We start from the raw sequence: 13,355 nt of genomic DNA, 5'->3' as shown, positions 1-13,355 counted from the left end.
CAAAATCAGGGCCATAGTTTTAAGGTGAAAGGAGAAAGATTTAAAAAGGAAATGAGGGGCATTATTTTCCACACGGTGTGGTTCATGTATGGAATGAACAGCAAGAGAAAGTAGTGGATGCAGGTATAATTGCAGTGTTTAAAAGACATTTGGATAAGTTCATGAATAGGAAAGATTTGGAAGGATATGGGCTAAGCACAGGCAGGTAGGACCAGTTTAGTTTGGGAACATAGTCAGCGTGGACTGAATAGACTGAAGGTTCTGCTTCCATGATGTAAATGATTCAATGAGAGAATAGCCTAGGGTCCTCTGAGACTATGGTGACTTTTAGTAGATTGCACTAATTTGTGTTGTTTTAAGCAAGAGCTATTTGTGGGCTTCCTTCACACCACTCATCTGCATTACCAATGGTTTCAAGCGCTTCATTTTAGCTTTAATCTTTTTCCATAGCATGGCAACACCAATTCCTATGATTGCTGTTGAGCCCTCACTGTCCGGAGTGTGCTAAGAGCAGCACTTGTGCTGTCTACAGCCACTCTTTCTGCTTTAGTACTCTCTCTGTTCCATACTGCAACTGACTTCTAGCAAGCACTCAAAATTTAAACCACTGAACCTTAATCTACTCCCAGCTGTATGATGACATCTGCCTGACTTTAACCTAACTTTTATTTGAATTTCTTCTTTGGTCTGATGAAATAAATAGATTTTACAGCTTCTGAATTCATTGAATGCTATTAACTAATTTAGTTTTAACTTCCAAAGCAAATTCTCCCTGACTGGTGTTTATGTAGCCCACCTGCTGTTTCTGGTCTACCCTTTCTAGCAATTGGAGTCACAGAGTCATAGACATGTCCAGCACAGAAACAGACCCTTTGGTCCAACTCGTCCATGCCCACCAGATTTCCTAACCTAATCTAGTCCCATTTGCCAGCATGTGGCCTATATTCTTCCAAACCCTTCCTACTCATATACCCATCTAGATGCTCTTTAAATGCTGTAATTATACCAGCCTCCACCACTTCCTCTGTCAGCTCATTCCAAACACACACCATATCTTTCCCCTCTCAATCTAAACCTATGCCCTCTAGTTCTGGACTCTCCCACCCCAGGGAAAAGACCTTGTCTATTTACCTTATCCATGCCCCTCGTGATTTTATAAAACTCTGTAAGGTCACCCCTCAGCCTCTGATGCTCCAGGAAAAACAGCCTATTCAACCACTTCCTATAGCTCAAATCCTACAACCCTGGCAACATCCTTTTAATCTCTTAAAGTAGCATGACCCTAACCTTTCAAGTAATATGGGCTCCCATTGCCTTCATGTGCATTTATCCCATTTCTTAATGTTAAACTTTAATTCCTAAAACTAAAAATTATGCACAGAAACTCATGAACCAGGAACCAGATAGTTGCAGTAGTTGTACTTAAGTATCTTCAAAGCAAGATATTTGACTGCAGTGAGGCATTATGGTTTGGAAGGCTAATGTAATTAATGTGTAGCTCTTTTCATAGCCTTAAATTTATAAAACTACCAAATAATAACCTGCCAAAATGTCATTTCCTCATCTTTGATTTTTGCAGCTTTAACTAAATTATAGTGCTGTTGTATGTTGCATGTCAAATGCAAATCAACTAAATTTGCTTTAGAAAAATCTTCAATTATTTTGTGCTTGCAGGAGATAGGTTCCCATAGTATCCATTTAACATTCTAAATATATATTTATAACCATTAAATTATACTATTGTGAAAAGTAAATAGACATTTGTGAATAGAAAGTGTTTCATGCACCAATAGTCTCAACACTTGAGTGACAAAGGCTTAAATGAACAGGTTGTTACAAATTTAAATGTTTTTATGTTTCCCCACGAGCTAATTTGTTTCAAGTATCAAAAGGGAGCAAATTAATACAATTCAAGCCAGATGAAAGTGGGTGGGACAAAACCTTCATTTCTGTTAATTTTGAAAAGCTGTGTTTTGACTATGTGAAGAATATTTTGAATCCGCATCATGAAAGGCTGTGGAGGGTTGAAAATGAAACAAATAAATAGATTCACCTTGAATCGTGCTGGTTTGTTTCTAGAAGTGTTTCTTCTATTCCTATTGAAATGGAGTTAAAGGAACTTACGGACGCCATTAAACTTTGAACAACTGTATTTTTAAAAACTCAAAAACAAAATAAATTAAGCATTCCTTATGTGCTAGTTGAGTTATCACAGATTAGATTAGATTAGTTACAGTGTGGAAACAGGCCCTTCGATCCAACAAGTCCACGCCGACACTCTGAAGAGCAACCCACCCAGATGACTCATTTCCATTTCTTTGTAAATGAACCACAGGCTGTTTGAGATATAGAGTTATAGAGATGTACAGTTGGACTGAAGAGATATGCAATATGGTATTAATTTGTTCAATTTATTATTCTTTGAAGCATTGCAAACAAAATGGAATTCATCATGTAAAATATCCTGCCATATAAGGCCTTCAGTTATCCAGTCCTCCGAGTTCGTGAAATCTGATTAACTGATTAGCATTTTTAGTACAAGAAAATTATCTTAACTTGTCATAAATACAAGCGACAACAATAGTTGTATTTTTGTTCTTTGTGTTTTCTATTGTGAACTTATTGTTTCTCTGACAATCTGACACTTATTGAAGATGTTCTGTCATTTGCAAATGTGTTTTCATTTACATTTCAAAGTTATAGCCATTGCAAAATACACCTTGCCTGCATTTGATTCGCTGGATCAAATTCCCATTGGAGAATCAGGCAGAACTCACTTAGCACAGGAAACCTGGGAGGGAGCAACAAAGTGAATCCGCATAGAAGCTGCACGCCATTTTATGGCACTTGCTGCAGTATTCTAAATGAACTTAAGTGTTCACTTTCTAAAGGTGACAATGAACAAGTATTTCCTAACTAATTAGCTTGAGTATTTTTAACACATGTTCATGCTGTAGCTAAGCGGTGTTCAAAATCTGTTTTTAAACACAAAGTGTGAATACTTCCTTCATCATTGGAAACTTTAAAAGATGAACAAGAAAATAATATTGACAACTGCTGCAAAATCAGATAACCTTGTGATTGTCACAGCCAGGGCAATTCAAAGTGATGGGTTTGCATGATCAGTCAATAGCTTCAGCGCCTATTTAAAGGAATCAAATCCAGTCAGCTTTCAGCATTGTCTGTTCACTTGCATCTCTTTACCAATCAAAATCATAGATACACAATTTAATTTTCTAAATTTCTAAAATTTTCTAAACATAAAAACGTTCAGTTTGTATTTGAGCATGCAGGCTTTGTGATGCTTCCAGTAAGATCAGATAAATGCACTCAATCATGTACAGATATACTTAGTAGAAATCATTTTAGTTGAGCTTCATTTCTTCCAATTGTTGAGGGATCCTTATACTTTTGATTCCATCAGTAACTGCAAGAGTAGGAATGAGATATTTACTACTTTCAGATTGCAAGTGTATTGTTTTTGTCCTCCTTATGCTCTCTGCTCAAAATGCAGATCCTACTGAGGATGCTGCTCAACAGTGAACTGAGCAGACACCAGGATTATGTGCAATTCTTCTTAATTGTATCTGTCATTTTTGGATATCAAGTTGCTGGATTGGAAGTAGTACGTTTTCTGTAAAATAAATGACTGAACTCAAGGAAATAATTCAGGGCAGATGTCTAATGCATTGTCACATTTGTAATGGAAATTCTTTAGGATATTTTAGCAGTTTTTCAGTGTGTTAGTAAATGAATGAATGTATAGGTGCATAAGTAGGTGAGTAGATGATGAGATTATTCATTTGTGCAGTTACCCAGGCGTTAGGTTAGGACTTCTAGTAGCCAATTTTTCCTGTGTAACTATTCAGGTAAGGAAGTAGGAACTGTGCATAATCGCTGACTAACTCGGAGGACTTTGCAAAGTTGACAGTTCTGGATGTGCTTTGTTGTTTCAGTGTCTAGGCTGACGCTGGGTACTCCATCTCGTTTAGTTCCCTTTGGACGTTTCTCTAGTGGATGTTACAACTGACTGGCTTGCAGGGCTATCTCAATATGCAGTTAATAGTCAGCACATTCCTGTGATCTGGAATTACACCATAGGTAAGGATGACAGGTTTCCTTTCCTAATCAAGTTGTTGGGTTTTTAATGACAATCATTGCACCATTACAGAGATTAGCTTTATGTTCCAAGTTCATTATCTAAAAATTTACATTCCACCAGCTGCTATGTTGTGACTTGAAACCATGTGCCAGAGCATTGCCTTGGGTCTCTGAAGTGCTGGAATCCAGAGACATTACCTTTGTCTTCCCCATACATCCCAGGTCTGCTAAGTTGTCAAAGGGATGATTTGTACTGAGCTTTTTCGTTTTGTTTTAGGTTTTATCTTGGTGATTTCTCACAAAACCTTGGGAGCAGCTTTGTGAGAGGCTGAAAGAGAGAACTGCAAAGAAAGTGGGTCATTTAGCAAGAATGTACTGAGGCCCACACTTGAAGTGGAGAGTTGACAATTATGAGGTGTTGAAGGAGAATAAAAAGGTTCGCCTGTTGGATGTTAGTAGAAGGACCTGAAGAAATTGGAGAATAACAGGAACACTGAAGAGCTCAAAAGTGAGTTCCTTTGAACTGAGGCAAGGCTTATTTTGGTCCAGGAGAATGAATTAACACTCAGAACCTGTGTACAGAGGAACCTTGATTATTTGAAGGATACAGTAAGGGAGTATTTTGTTAGGTTAATCGAATTCCGGATAATGGAAAGCCACATAACATTGTTTAGCCAAGCATCAGGACCTTACGATCTTGCCGGCTAATCCGAAATTCGGATAATCAAATGCAGGGTAATTGAGGTTCCTCTGTATCAGGGAATTGTTGGTTGAACATGGTAGAATGTGGAGAATTTTATTCAGACTCTTGGGTTGAATGTACATATGTTTATGAAATGTATTGTCTTGTTAGTAGTACATGTTTTGTACAACCTCTGCACAGTAAGATTTTGTTCAAATGATGAAATCTTGTGCCAGAGTTCTGGGAGTTTGAATTTCCTTTTAAAACTTTGTTACAATCTTCGTGGATATCCTTTCTAAAATGAAGAAGGTTGCTTCTCCCTTAGTCCTGATAGATACATTATTGTTGAATGATACAGCGTAGAGGAGACCATTCAGTTCATCATGCTTGTGTCTTATTTAAGAAAATGGTTAATTGTAACAAGGGTCAGTAAAGCTTGGTATTTTAAGCCAGGAAGGAATCTATAATATTCTCACTTGTACCATTAGAGACTGGATAACCTCTATATAAGCAAACACTCACTATGAAAGCTTACTACTGAGAACCGAATTTTCTCAAGAAACTTGGCTTAATTGGAAACATTTTGATGGAAAAAAAGTTGTCTCAGTATAATATAATAAATTCTTTATTATTTGTGATTATTGATGTACTTGACTTGAAACTAGGCAAACTGCTACTGTTGCATGTAACAGTAGTCCGTTGAAATCATTTTGCTGACAAAACTGCACATATATAAAAAAGAAGTTTGTGTAATTTACACTACTGTGCAAATCTAATGTAATCGCAGTGTTTTATAGATGTTAGTGAAATAACCATAATAACTTTTACTTGGTACTACGTTTTCAAATTTGTCTGTGCAATTGTTAAAAAATGCAAACTCTGCAGGATTTTAAATGTCACATCAATGTATTTTGACAATATAATGTACAAGATTCAAAGAGTCTGTTATACAAATACTTTAGTTTTGCTCTTCAATTTCTTTGTATTTAAAAGGAGTCAAAATTATGACTAAGTAGTCAAGCAGCTTTGTTGTAATGATTTTTTTTACTGAAGTACCAGTTGCATGCAGAAAGACTTTTGTGACTGTCTTAACTACTACTGGGCATTACAAAAGAACTGTTAGAAGATTGCATTGAGACCAAGAAAAACATTTAGGTTCAGTGAAGCTAGAATCACAATTGATAACCTACAGCTTTGACGGAATATCTAAACTACAGAATGAACATGACTGCTTTATTTTCTTGTTTGGCAAGAATGTTGCAGACTAAGCTTTAGGATGTTCTCATAGTGCCACAAACAACTTAACAGCAGTTTCTGCTGCTTTCTGCAATCTACATTCTTGTTCTTGCTTCGGCTGATTGGCAGCTAGTTGTTAGTCAAATGAGAGAGCATTCTAATTTGTTCCAAAACCAAAAGCATTCCATTCAAACTTTCAGAAGACTCTGAAGTCCGCAATATTTCTGGTGCTTTGGAAAACTAGCAACTCTGGTCGTTATTCAGTTTCAGCTGGTTGGACTATCAATATCTCTAGCAATGCTGGTGATTATTCAGTTTCAGTTGGTTGGTCTATCAATATACATGTCTAGACTTTGAAACTCTCCACACTTCACTCTTTCCAACATATGTTTAAATTCACTCATTCTCCCCCTTAATTGAGATGCATGAGTAAAAACTGTGTGTATGTCATTTCAGGCAAACAAACTATTTAAGAAGTTAAAAAGCAAAAGACTGTACATGCACGGAATGTGAAATTGAACAGTTGAGAGGAGAACTGCCAATCCCAGCATGTACTAGACTACTTGAAAAATAGCTCTCTCTTAAATGTACCTTTTTGATCAGTAACTTGTGACACAGAAATTCCTAACAAGGATAAAAGACACAGGAAGATCCAAAGACAAGAACCTACAGCTGTCTGATTTTGAGATAAGAAATGTTTTGTAAATCCTAATTGGGAGTTTTATCAGAATAGTATTATAGAAAGGAAGCTAAAAGATAGGTTTGAGAAAGAAATTTTAAATAGTGGTTAGTTAATTATTCTTTGTTATACTTTAAGAAATAAAGTTGTTAATTTTTACTTAGTTTTTGGCCACTCGTATTTTTACTGCACGGGATAAATCTTATCTGTGTTGCTGGTTTTTAAATTAAGCAGGAATGCTTACCCCGTGTCGTAACAATACAGAGGATACATTAAAAAGCAAATACAAGCTATTACTGAGCTTGTTGTTTCCTGAAGGAATGGAGCAAAGGGATGTTCAGAAGACCAGCAACCATGCTTTTCCTAATCCTCTCATCAGCCTTTGACAGATGCTATATTCATTCCAGAAGAAGAAATCCTCCCAGCAATACCAAGATGACATGGATGGAGGTGACTGTGCAGTTTTAAAAGCCAGCAAGTACTAAATGAAGAGCAAAAAAATTCCAGTGATCTGCAAAAGCCTGGAAAGGTGAATGCAATGTGGCACCCAGGTGACAGGTCTCTAACTTGATATCGACCAGATCACATATGAGATAAGCAGAGTGAGTGTCACTAGTTCTCCTGAACATTGTGAAATTGAGAGGTGAGTTGCAATCATAAGGGGTTGGCAACTCTCACGTATGAGATTCAATGGGAGTAGGGAGCATTGCTGCACAATACAGTGCCTCTTGTGAATGTTCAGCCGGAATAAGTGAATAAGGACAGTATGCTTTTAAATCTGTCTCCATAGTGACTATCTATCCATTGTAGAAGAGAGCCCACAATTCTAGAGAGATAATTAAGACTGATAGTGGGTATCACAGCTCCACATACTGATCCCTATTGAGGAGGCAGCCTTGGAGATAGTAAAGATATCATTGTGGTAGACAGTGGGGGACAGTGAAATTGGAAACTGTCCAGAGCAGGGGAGTTTGATAGCTCAACCTGCAAGTGAAATGCATGAAGTTACACCTACAAAACATGCATTGTGCCTATATGACCACTGTAATCCATGTGATGGTTCTGCTGAACCACCTGCACATTAGCTCAATTTCTCATGACCTTTCTCTTGTGTTTTCATAGGGCCACTTGTAGAAGAGAAGCACAGAATACTAGCCCAGTTGTTACCAGCCTCCTCAATGGGAAGTAATGTCCCTGTGAGAGCTCCATCACATCATTTCTTCACAAATTACATCAGCACAGACATGCTCACCTCAGTTATGCCCCAGTCTAGCTTAGAATGGGGTGGGGGGGGGGGGGGGTACTAGGTGAAATGCACCTCAGAAGTGATCAAGTCAGATTGTAGAGGAGGCAAAGGTCTGGGCAAACCCATCTGAGAACAGACAGAACCTTGACAGCGGGTGAATGTGCTGGGCCTGGAGTATCATACACATGGAGGGTCTTCCTGAAGAATCAGGAGGCATATGAATTCCCACTTGTCAGAGATCACTGAAGCATTTGGAGCCATAGGCAGACTATAGACGGTTCCAAGTGATACATTGCTTGGGGCTTTGAGCAATGCAGCACTATTCTGAATAAATGCAGGAGCAAAGCACTGAAATGCATGGAAAGAGTGAGGCTCACTGTGCCATTGAACACAGTGTCATTTATAGTGGTGATGAATGGAGTGAATGCCAGTTGGAAGCTCCAACCAGCATGTAAGGACATTATGGAAACGTTGAGGCAGTCAAGGAGCTGATGAGACCATCCTTCAAGAGCCCCAGTTTATCCTTTGCTTCAACAATGCTGTTACTGAGAAGCCTCCATCCATGCAGCAAGACCCTGTGACAATAGCTGAACCCAGAAATGGCACAGGCTTAGTAGCTTGTAGGGGATAATTATTGGACATCTTCATTATCTAGATAGCAGTCTTGGACACCTCACCTGTGAGTAGAGATAAGGAACAGGCTTCTTCCACCTCCTGCTCAGCTATAAAGGGAGTATCTTGTAGAAGTGAACATGAATGTAAGATATTCTGTGATTAGTTAACTAATTTGCGGCACGGTGGCTCAGTGGTGAACACTGCTGCGTCACAGCACCAGGGACCCGCACATTCTCCCGTGTCTGCGTGGGTTTCCTCCGGGTGCTCCAGTTTCCTCCCACAGTCCAAAGATGTGCAGGTTTGGTGAATTGGCCACTCTAAATTGCCTGTAGTGTTAGGTGCATTAGTCAGGGGCGAATGTAGGGGGGTGGGTTGCTCTTCGTAGGGTCGGTGTGGACTTGTTGGGCTGAAGGGCCTGTTTCCACATTGTAGGTAATCTAATCTAATCTAATGGTTACATGAGTGGGCAAAAACTTGGCAGATGGGATACATGTGGGAAAATGTGAAGTAATGTAATTTGCCAGGAAGAATAGATGAGTTGAATATTGCTTAAATGAAAAAAGACTTAGAAAGGTTGTGGAATTGAGGGAGTTGGGGGTCCTTGTGCATGTATAACCAAACATTAAGAATAGGGAAGGCAAACAGAAAGCTGGAATACTGTGAACAGTTTTGGTCCCTTTATCTAAGGAAAAGTATGGCATTGGAGGCAAGCCAGAGAAAGTTCATTGAATTGATCCCGTGTATGGAGGGACTTTTGAGAGGAGAGTTTCAGTAGGTTGGGCCACATTGGAGCTTAGAAGAATGAGAGATGATCTTATGAAAACATGTATATTTCTTACAGGGCTTGATAGGGTAGATGTGGAGAGGTTGTTTCCTACTCAGGGATAGGCTAGGTCCAGAGAGCATAATCTCAGAGTAAAGGGGTCACCTATTTAAAACAGAAATATGGAAGAATTTCTCCTTTCAGCAGGTAGTGAATCTGTGGAATCCTTTTTCTGCGGAGAGCTGTTAAAACTGAATATTACGTGTACTGAAGGCTGAGAGAGTCAGATTTTTTTAACATAGACATGACCTAACTGAATTGAAAATGTGTTGCTGGAAAAGCGCAGCAGGTCATTTGCTGGAAAAACGCAGCAGGTCTTATGACCTAACTGAATGGCAGAGCAAACTCAGTGTGCTGAATGGTCTACAGCTCTTGTGTCTTCTGAAGGGAGGTTGGCAAATGAAATCAAAGAACCCAAAGATGTTTTATCAAAATATATTAAAAAAGGATTACAAAGGAAAGAATAACGCCTATAGAAGGTCACAAAGAGGGACTGATTCAGGTATTGCAGTGAAAGAAGAGGAGTGTGAAATATTTGACATGATAAACTTAGAGGGAATGTTAATGGAAATTGCATGTTAAAAAGCACTAGTGCTGGTGAAATATGCCCGAGATTGTTAGAAGAAACTAGAGCAGACGGTCTGACCATAGTTTTCTAATCTTCAATGAGTACAGGTATTATTGTGAGACTTTTGTGTGTCATTAATATTGTGCCTTTGTTTAAAAGGTTTAACCTCAATAGTGGGCAAATTATTGGAATGAAGTTGGAGACATTGCATAAACTGTCACTTTGAAAAGCATGGATTAATCAATTACTTGTTAAGGGAACCTCATGCCTGACTAACTTGATTGACTTTTTTAACGAAGTGAGTAGGAGAATTGATGAACTTAGTGCTGTTGATATGGTCTACATAGATTTTAACAAGAGTTTTGACAAGTTCCCACTTGGCAGAATAGTTTAAAAAATCAAATTCACATGGATGTAAGGGAATATAGTGAGCTGGATACAAAATTGGCTCAGTGGCAGGAAACAAAGAGTAATTGTTGACTGGTGTTTTTGTGACTGGTTGTTTATCATGATGTTCTACAGGTCTCACTACTAGGTACCTTACTTTTTGTATTACCAATTGGCATAAATGTAGGGAGCATGATCACGAAGTTTGCAGGTGACACTAAAATTGGCCACATGGTTGATAACAAGGAGCATGATTGGAGACTGCAGGCTGACACCAATGAACTCATCAGGTGGGCAGAAAGGAGGCAAATGAAATGGAACCTGAAGGAGGGTGAGGTGATGTTTCTGGGGAGGTCAAAAAGGCAAAGGAACACACAATTAATGGGGAATACTGAGAGGCACTATAGCATTGTAGAATATATTATAGAATACTAAAGGAAATGAGGGATATTGGAATGAATGTCCGTAGATACCTGAAGATATCAGGACAGGTGAAGAAAATGGTGAAGAAATCAATGAAATCCTTTTATTTATTAGCTAATTTTATTTATTATAGAGGTTCTGTAGAAACTGTAAGAAATATTAGTTAGGCCACAATTTGAGTACAGTTTGTGTGCAGTTTTCTCACCTCACAAAGGAAAGGATGTAACAGCATGAGAGAAGGTACAGTGAAGATTTATGACGATGTTGTCAGGACTGACAAAATGCAGCTATGAGGAATGGTTGGATAGCTAGGATTGTTCTCTTTGGAACAGGGAAGCTGAGGAGCGATTTGATTGAGATGTACAAAATTGTTATAATGATGGAAAGAGAGGATGGGACCAGTTTGTTTACATTACCAGAGTGATTGGTAAAAAGATTGGAGAGGAACTATGTATATCCTTTTCACCTAGATTGTGAAAGTGGTCTGCAATTACTGACCAAAAGACAGTTGAGGCAGAAGCCCTCAATTCATTTAAAATGTGTCTGGATATGAATCCCTCCTGTTGTAACTTGCAGGGCTGCAGACCAAATGCTGAAAAGGGGATTAGGCTGGCAGGCTCATTTATTAGCCCGTGCAGATATGATGGGGATTGTGGACTCTTTCTGTGCTGTCAACCTCTTTTGATTCTAAAGGAGCTATAGTTTTATAGTAACACAGGAAAGTGGAGTTGAATCCACCATCGGATTGCCATGATCCTTCAGAGTGCCAGAATGGACTCTGGTCTAATTCTGCTCCTTATTCATATGTTTGTGTGTAGTTGTAATTTTGCCTTTTTAGGAATACAAATAAATGATCAATAAAGGGTACTTCTTTGGAGTGATGGAAAATAAAGTTCAATTTGACCAAAATTAATTTTCTTTCTACAATTGGACATCTTTTATTTCTTTAATAATGGCGAGTTTTGGTCATGGTAAAAAGATTGTAAAGCAAAATGGTGAATTATTTGCCCAACATTCATTGTAGTTTGCAAGAAAAGAAAGAAATGAGGTTAAGTCTGTAATACAAATATTATAGTTTGCGTATTCTCATGAGGAATCATTGACAGTTTTTTCGGATTGTAAATGGTTTGGCTGTCCTTCTGAATTTTTGATGTTTGTTTGCGAACAATGACATAGAACAAAAACTGCTGGAAATTAATTATGTATTTTTCTCTGCTGCATTATTCATTCTTCATTCAATTTAGTATTAAGTGTGTCTCATCCATTTTAATGATAATAGAATAATATTAGGCTGATCTTTTGAGTTGATATGCATGCATTTATGATAACTGCATCCTACTTTTGATTAAAATAAATGAACTTTGTTGTTTGTTACTCCCATTGTCCTTGTAACAGAAGGTTTGTTATGGTTTTGTATAAAATAATCTAACCCACCCTCGATCTCTTTAAAACTAAAAGTTCCTTACATTTTGTTTATCCAGATAACTCCTGTTTGCATCTGGGTTATGAATATACAGTTTAAAGTCTGTCTTGCACAAATAACTATTGTACCTTTTGCTGGTTACTTAATTAGTGCCTCGTTGTTAGATGAATATATTGTTTTGCTTGATTATATTAAATAAAGTTTGATGTTCTTCATTACTTTGGTGTTCTAGTTATGCCGAGTAATATACCTTGTTGAGGAAGCTCTTTTGGCCAGGCAACTCGACTTGTGGGCCAGAAAGGCTGGGTTCAGTGAAGGCTAGAGGTGTGTCGTGACATGACCCTGCATGTTGATTAAAAATAAATATAACTCTGTTCAATTTGAAGTATCTAAACTAAAGAACAGGTTATTTCAATGGTTTTACTTGGACTTGTACATTCAAATTGGACTAATCTAAGTAATTTCAAAACTCAAAATTATTCCTCATTAACTTCAACTTGCTTGCAATTCAGCTTCAAGGTTTTGACAACAAAATGAGCTGCATCAATTGCACATATATTTGTACAATAGAGGATTCATGCAATACATCTCAATATTAATTATTGGAGTGTTTGATCCTGTTCAGCCACTGGCAAAGCAAACCTTTGCATCTCTGGGATTTCCGTTTTCCCAGGAACCACTGAGTTCAACTAGAACTGCAACTTCAGGTTGTTTCACATACATATATTAGTGTGTACTTCCTGATATAGTCTGTCACTCAGTATCCAAATAGACTGTGTTCTGGCACCCACCGTCCACTCCAGAGCTATCAATGATTCAAATCACTGAGCACTTCAGCTTTTTCACAGTCACATCACAGTTAGAAATCCCTTGAAAAGTTGCATCATTTTCAATATTTAATGTGATTTATTAAAATCTTTTAAATTATTTTACTGATTTTTCTTACTTGGCTGTTTGTTTGTGAAAATCCTTTGGTGTGATTTCTTGTTTTGACAACTTGATGCTATCACTCCAGTCTGATTCTGGGTGATCTCCAGTAAAGAACACTAGAAAATCAGTTACAGTTTAAGGACACAGTGATAGACGTGAAGTTCTTGCTCAAGAGATCACTGTATCTCTCAGTGAGATTTCAAAGTTAATAGCCAGTGCCCTTGTTTCACCGTTGATGCATT

General features: G+C 37.9%; 1 protein-coding gene across 11 annotated transcripts in view; it reads left to right on the top strand.

Annotated features, from left to right (window-relative positions):
- fhit (fragile histidine triad diadenosine triphosphatase) overlaps window positions 1–13,355 on the top strand; it is a 1,333,995-nt gene that overhangs the window by 81,953 nt on the left and 1,238,687 nt on the right. The gene's annotated exons all lie outside the window — the stretch shown is intronic.

This window comes from Chiloscyllium plagiosum, unplaced genomic scaffold, assembly GCF_037043375.1.
Source record: "Chiloscyllium plagiosum isolate Xiang-an unplaced genomic scaffold, Cpla_swu_hap1 HiC_scaffold_14, whole genome shotgun sequence".
Classification (NCBI taxonomy): domain Eukaryota; kingdom Metazoa; phylum Chordata; class Chondrichthyes; order Orectolobiformes; family Hemiscylliidae; genus Chiloscyllium; species Chiloscyllium plagiosum.
The sequence above is the reverse complement of the archived record's forward strand: the minus strand, read 5'-3'. Positions and strand labels throughout refer to the sequence as shown.